This window comes from Bombyx mori, chromosome 12 (genome assembly GCF_030269925.1).
Source record: "Bombyx mori chromosome 12, ASM3026992v2".
NCBI classification, from domain to species: Eukaryota; Metazoa; Arthropoda; class Insecta; order Lepidoptera; family Bombycidae; genus Bombyx; species Bombyx mori.
In genome coordinates, this window is record NC_085118.1 from 11,355,222 (window position 1) to 11,362,145 (window position 6,924).

A 6,924-nucleotide genomic window follows, 5' to 3' on the forward strand; every position below is an offset into this window, starting at 1 on the left:
TTCTTTTCATCGAGTTTGAAATCACACCCAACGATTCTAAAGAAGTTTCACTTCAAAAATGGATAAACTTCGTATTTGGTACTTTCAAGGGTTTTTAAACGCACATGAAAACTAATATTTGTGATAACTCAAAATATCTTCTTTTCCAAGAATTAGATTCCCCTCGTTCGTCCATTTGATAGTGACCATGACCCGCGGGTCCGGTTTCGATTTCCGGTCTCAATACGCTTCTTTCTCTGAAATACATTTGGTATTTGGAATTGAGTGTTCATGTTCGTGTGTTGGAAGTTTCTCCGGTATCCACATTTGTAATTAAAAGGTTACATATAAAAAATCCAATTTAATAAATCTATAGCACAACACACACACAAAGCAAAAAAATTAAGATAATTGCAAGTAAACATGCTATAAACAACGATGAGCAATAATGAAGTTAATAGCCTTATAAAAATCAGTTTAATAGCCCTTGGATGTTACCTGTAATGTAAAAATGTGTGATTTTGTTAAAATCGGTGTACTCATTGAATAAATAGGTATAACTGTAACGTGCTTTCTACCAAATTCACGGATTTCCGTAAGGAATTATTTCCCAACCCCCATTATTGCTATTGACTTCTTTTTTCCATCGTACCTACCACCCACCAGAGCAGAAATCATTCTTACTACCTGAAATCACTACATTCATCCTTATTACGTTTACAGTAATTAGTTTTACCATATGGCGTTGGATGGGGGTATGACTTTCCTCCAAAATATTTCCAGCTGTGACATGGTCTTCAAACAAGGTATAAAAATAGTCCTAAATAGATAGTAGCTTAGCAGCTTATAAAAAGGGACCCTTTTACCCTGATGGACTGATAAGCTTACGGCTTGCCACAAACTCCTTCTTCAATCGTGCTCCTCATGTCTGAGGGTCGTGACCACCTCAATCCATGGGTTTTGTTCTCACGATGCTATGCCACCTCCTTCTGTCTTCGGCTACTCAGAGAGCATAGTAGACGGTGGAATCAAGGGTGATGCGGACATCATCAGACCTACGTACGCATTGGACTGCGCCCCCGTGATCTTTTTGCTTTGACTCTCCCTATAATCACCAGTTTTTCAAGATCGTCTCCGTCCGAAGTACTGTACTGGATTCAGTTGTAAACTAACCGGTTAGAAAAGCCTATGGACATTATAAACAGAATGCCACTCTATACTAAGTTAAGATCTTAGTTGCTCTACAATAAAGGCTTTCAGTCAGAATGCTGGTACCAATTCTTCCGTGCTTACCACACGTCCTACTTCCACTACTAAAAGATCAGGATATAAAGTGAGGGCATAAGCTGTTTTGGACGAATTATGAAATGAAATAAAATACCTATCAACTAAACAAAACACCATAACTTGCACTTTTAACAGCTCAAATACACTTAAATAAATTCCATTTAGGTTATCATATTTTATTGGTATATCTCATGCAAATAGCTTTCGCACTCCGCTCGCAATAAAAAAGAATTATAACCAGAAAAGTTCAAGAAACGATCGCGAACGGAGAAAACAATAAATCGGAATTATTACTAGTGTTATCTCGCCTTTCACTTTGTACCTACTCGTATTTTATAAATAGCATTTATTATGACATCATTTTTTTTACATATTATTTATTACTAGCTTTTATCCGCGACTTCGTCCGCGTGGAATAGTTCACAAATAATGATTTACTTTAGAATAAATTTGGTTAGCTTATAAAACGTTATAGTGAGCCAACCTTAACATAGACTTAACATAACTTAACTTAACATAGACTTGACATAGACACATGCTGTCGCGGATTTTTTTTAGATCTCTTAAAGGGGAACAATTCTGTCATACATTATTTTAGCGAAACTTTAACCGTTTCTGCAGCGCACGCAGCGGAAACTCTTAAAAGGGGAAAAAAACCCGATTTTGAAACATTCTTTATTAGTGCTCCGCTTGTATTTGTCTTAGCTTATTATATAGCCTTCCTCAATAAATGGGCTATCTAACACTGAAAGAATTTTTCAAATCGGACCAGTAGTTCCTGAGATTAGCGCGTTCAAAAAACAAACTCTTCAGCTTTATAATATTAGTATAGATGGATAAGCAACGACACGAACCACTTGTGCGTTCCTTTCAGAAGGGTTAGGGCTGCCGTATTACAACATAATTGAGACGTTCACCTCATGTCTCACGGCGGCTATCATTTCGTGATTAGAATGGGCTTCGGTAAACACTGTACCAGGTGGACCGTAAACTCGTTTGTCTACCATATGATAAAAGTAACGCAAATAAAGATCCATTTGGTGCTAATAGAATAATAAATACAATTTCTTGAGGCAAGTTCTCGGACCACCTAATTCTAAGGGGTTAAGTTCATACACATCATGAACAACACCACCCATATTGAGACATAAAGTAAAAGTCCCAAAATTTTGGGCAATAACGACACCTTCGGACCCAAATAAAATTCATAACCGCTTCGCAACAGACAGGCAAATGGTGGTTATTGCTTATAATAAACCTTAAAAGACGCCTCACCTCCTCTTATTACATAACTTCATTAAATCAGGTACCTGTTTTTTATAACAAAAAATATATGTAGTTTAGAAACCAAAAAAGCAGTCTTAAATAGTAAATCAAACTAAGAATTAATTTAATCTTCTTTTTTCATCCTGTCTGGTTATTAGGCAAAGCTATTAAATTATTATATTATAATCGATTCTTGATACATAAGTTGCACACGTTTCAAGTTAATAAGACGTCTTGAAGTCTATGATAACGACGATCAAATATCCCATTACATACAAACAGATATACATACATATACGAGTATACATACCAAGGTAATAAAAGTGTTAATTAGTCTAACAAGTTAATTAGGAATCGGTGCACCTCAGTATGGCGTATTTTAAGTCCGCGCATAAGGATTTAGCCTTTTCTGGTGAAAAATATTCATACCTTACAATTTTAAGAGCAGCATAACAATTACAAAAAAAATTGACTGTGGTGTTTTTGAACCCCTGTAACCAGTTAACTGAGAGGGCCGAGATCTAAGCTCATTTGCCTTTGAAAAGAAAACATTACTATTCAGTTCGGGATAAATTCATATTCGGTACATGTATACAATCTTTTGTAAAACACGTCGCTTTTGTGCTCATTCGGGGGCGATGTAATCGATCCCGCGTCAACGTGAGAAGTCGGCTTTTAAGATTTTTTGTTTATGGGTGCGTAAAAAACATTGCCTTCGAACCTATTACGATACCTACGAAATCATTTAAAGTTTTATTCAACAATAACGAGCCGGTAAGGACCTGGACATAGAGTATGTATACACTGGATTATAAATATAGATTAGGTATGTGATTGTTAGAGAGAAAAACATATGATGCAACAAAGAATTATTTACTATACGAAAACAGGATGAAGTTTTATATTTGTTTTTATATGGCTATCTGATTTTTGTTCTCTTGCTAATTTGTTATACTCGTAGTATTAAATAGTGAAGTGAAGAACTTTGTGAATTTAATATAATTAAACCAACTTTTCGACAGAAACAGGCGCTGTAGTGATATCTACCTTACCTTACACGATTAGATTTCTTCAACGTAGAAATGATTCAGGACCATTGGTCAAGTATGTAGCATCGGTATCTATGATCACAAGTAACTATGCAGTTGAAGACTTAAATATTAAGTGTTGAACCCTCAGACACAGCCCACTGAGTTTCTCGCCGGATCTTCTCAGTGGGTCGCGTTTCCGATCCGGTGGTAGATTCTGCGAAGTACTGCTCTTGCTAGGGTTCGTGTTAGCAACGTCGTCAGGTTTGAGTCCCGTGAGCTCACCTACTAGTTAAGGTTACGCTGGAATAGCCTCTCAAGGCTACCAGCTTAGGTAGGAATAATAAATAAATAAAAAAGTGTTGAAGATAATTTACCTCGATTTTGAACATACGAGACTAGCAATCTTGCAATTAATCTGTTTTTCATCGGCTTTAAACTGTCATAAGTATCGCGGTAATGTTTTATGTGTATGTTAAATATTATCTATGTATGAAACCTTTTTAACTGATAGCTCTATACCAAAGACTTATTTGATTAACTAGCAATTACTATTTCCTTTTCAAAATGAACGTAAAGTTCCACGATTTTGTTTTTTCCATATGAATCCAACATAGGTATCTGATTTCACACAGCTCAAACATCGGAACGATCTGTAGCTAATTTCAGTAAAGCGATGCATTCAAAGTTTAAATAAAATCCACTGAATCTCTGTGTGAAAAAAAAAACATAATGTCATCGAATGCCCTTTAAAATAAAATATAAATTGTGGCAATATCACACAGGTTTTTTTTATTTTATTTTTCAGTTCGAGCGCTCTTCCTGAAAAACCCTTTATATCAAAATCTCTGGCACTATTTACTTATCAATCCCCGAATAAAATTATCTCGTCTATGAATTTATGGTAGGCAGCGGCTTGGCTCTGCCCCTGGCATTACTGACGTCCATGAGCGACGGTGACCACTTACCATCAGGTGGGCCGTATGCTCGTCTGCCTACAAATGCAATAAAAAAAAGAATCGCACCAACGACATTTTGAAGAAATCTCCCGTTAATTTTCCGTGCTCATCGCTCTGATGCTCTGTCGCCAAAGACACCCCCTCGGTGGAACAAAAATTTTCCTGTATAGTCGTTTACTGTAAATATTTTAAATCTCTAAGTGCTACTTTTGTAGCTAAGTTGATCAATTATTTTTTATGCATTGATATTGCATTGAACAACAGCGCATAATATTACTATTTAGTAAACCCATTAACACATTTTCAATGTGAAAGACTTCAAAATATTTATGATAAAACCTTTTTTTATTATATTAGGTGATAACTTGCGACAGAGTTATATTGTATGAAGATCGTGCTGTCTTTCACGCATTAACGTATGGCAAAAGAAATAGGGAGAACCAGGGAGAACGTTGACACTTATCGGTGCGAAGAATACTTGCAAAGTCTATCCCTAACTCATACATATTCATAGGGAGATGATCGGCGGTGTACCTCCGAGTATTTATCTAAACATAACTTGTTGTCAGTGTATGTCGATTAAATAATATCAGGTATCCCAAAAGGCTTAAACGAGGTAATTCAACTGGAGTACTTATCCGAATTCCATAACGTTTTACCTTGGAATTTGATTAAGAAATATGGTCAGTCTTAAAGATACGCTTCAGAATAATTAAAATTATATTAAAGTAGGTCTAGCTGACTCCGGCGAAAACGCCGACACGAACGCCAGATGTCCGCCATTATTTCGTTTTAACTTCAATAATTCTGCCATTTTAATGATATAATTTGTATTTTATATTGTATACTTAAGTTGCGAGTAGATTGAAACAATCATTTATAAGATTTATAATTTCGAAAATGAAATAAAATTGTGAAGTGTGTGTATTAATCGAGACAAAATACATTAAATTTGTCTAAACAAAAAAATCTCATGTTACATTAGCATTAGCGTTCTCAGAGATGTAGTAGAAAACGGACTTTGACAAAAATAAAACGCATAAAGATTACGAAAATTACCGTTTTTTTATTGCTTAGATAGGTGGATGAGCTCACAACCCACCTGGCGTAAAGTGGTTACTGGAGCCCATAGACATCTACAACGTAAATGCCGCCACTCACCTTGACACTGGAGTTCTAAAGCCTTAATCTTTACAATACAATGGCTGCCCCACCTACCTTGAGACGAGTTCTAAGGTCTCAGTTTTTCAGCACAACAACGGCTGCCCCTCCCTTCAAACCGAAACGCATTACTGCTTCACGGCAGAAATAGGCGGGGTGGTGGTGGTGGTACCTATCCGTGCGGACTCACAAGAGATCCTACCACCAGTAATAACGCAAATTTTGCGGGTTTGATTTTTACTACACGATGTTATTCCTTCACCGTGGAAGTCAATTGTGAACATTTGTCAAGTACGTATTTCATTAGAAAAATTTGGTACCCGCCTGCGGGATTCGAGCACCGTTGCATCGCTAGATACGAATGCACCGGATGTCTTATACTTTAGGTCACGACGAGATGAGCGGAATTGGCGAACGTGAATATTTGGGTTAAAAATAAATATTATTTTAAAATACTTATCTTTTTTACTGACTTTACTTAGATTTTTAGATTTGACAAGTATGACGTCAACAAAAATGTTTACGGGCGTCGGCCACTAGATAACTTCGCTTCGATTAATTTCTCATTGCTCCGATAGATGGCAGTGACATATTACTTATCCTATATTTTTGAAAGATTTGTAAATTTTCAGAAACCACAAATTGGTAAAATTTAATCAATTTGTCTATAAAAAATAGACATGTGTTTTTTTTTATTCTTGTGTTTAGTTATACAATAATTAAATGCCTTAACTTTAACAACAAATAAGTTTATGTTAGGGGCATCCGCTACGAGACGTCGCTAGTTTTCATAGAAAAAATATTTGTCTTAAAGTATCGCAGTTTCAGGGCCCTGGTACTTCCAGTCATGACTTGTGCAAGTGTAATGTTCGCTCACGCATCTTTTAAAGACCCTACAAATCATTCAATGTCATTTTTGCAGAATAGCCATCAGAGCACCACGGTACGTGAAGAATCTAGACCTTCACGACGACCTTAAATAAAATCCGATATGTGCATCGATCGATATGTGAATATCTAAAGACAGTCCCGAAACGCTGCTTTGCCTACTGCTCTTCCTAGGGCAGATGTAGATGTAAGCAAACTGAGCCCAATGCCCATACTGATCCCCGTGAGCTCACTTATACGTCCAGTGAAGCTAGCATAACCCCTCAAGATTACTAGCAACAAGTAGGCAAAAAAAACACTCGTTCAAAAACACCCAGCCCAAATAAGAGTTGACGGAAATTTAACTCGAGACAGCC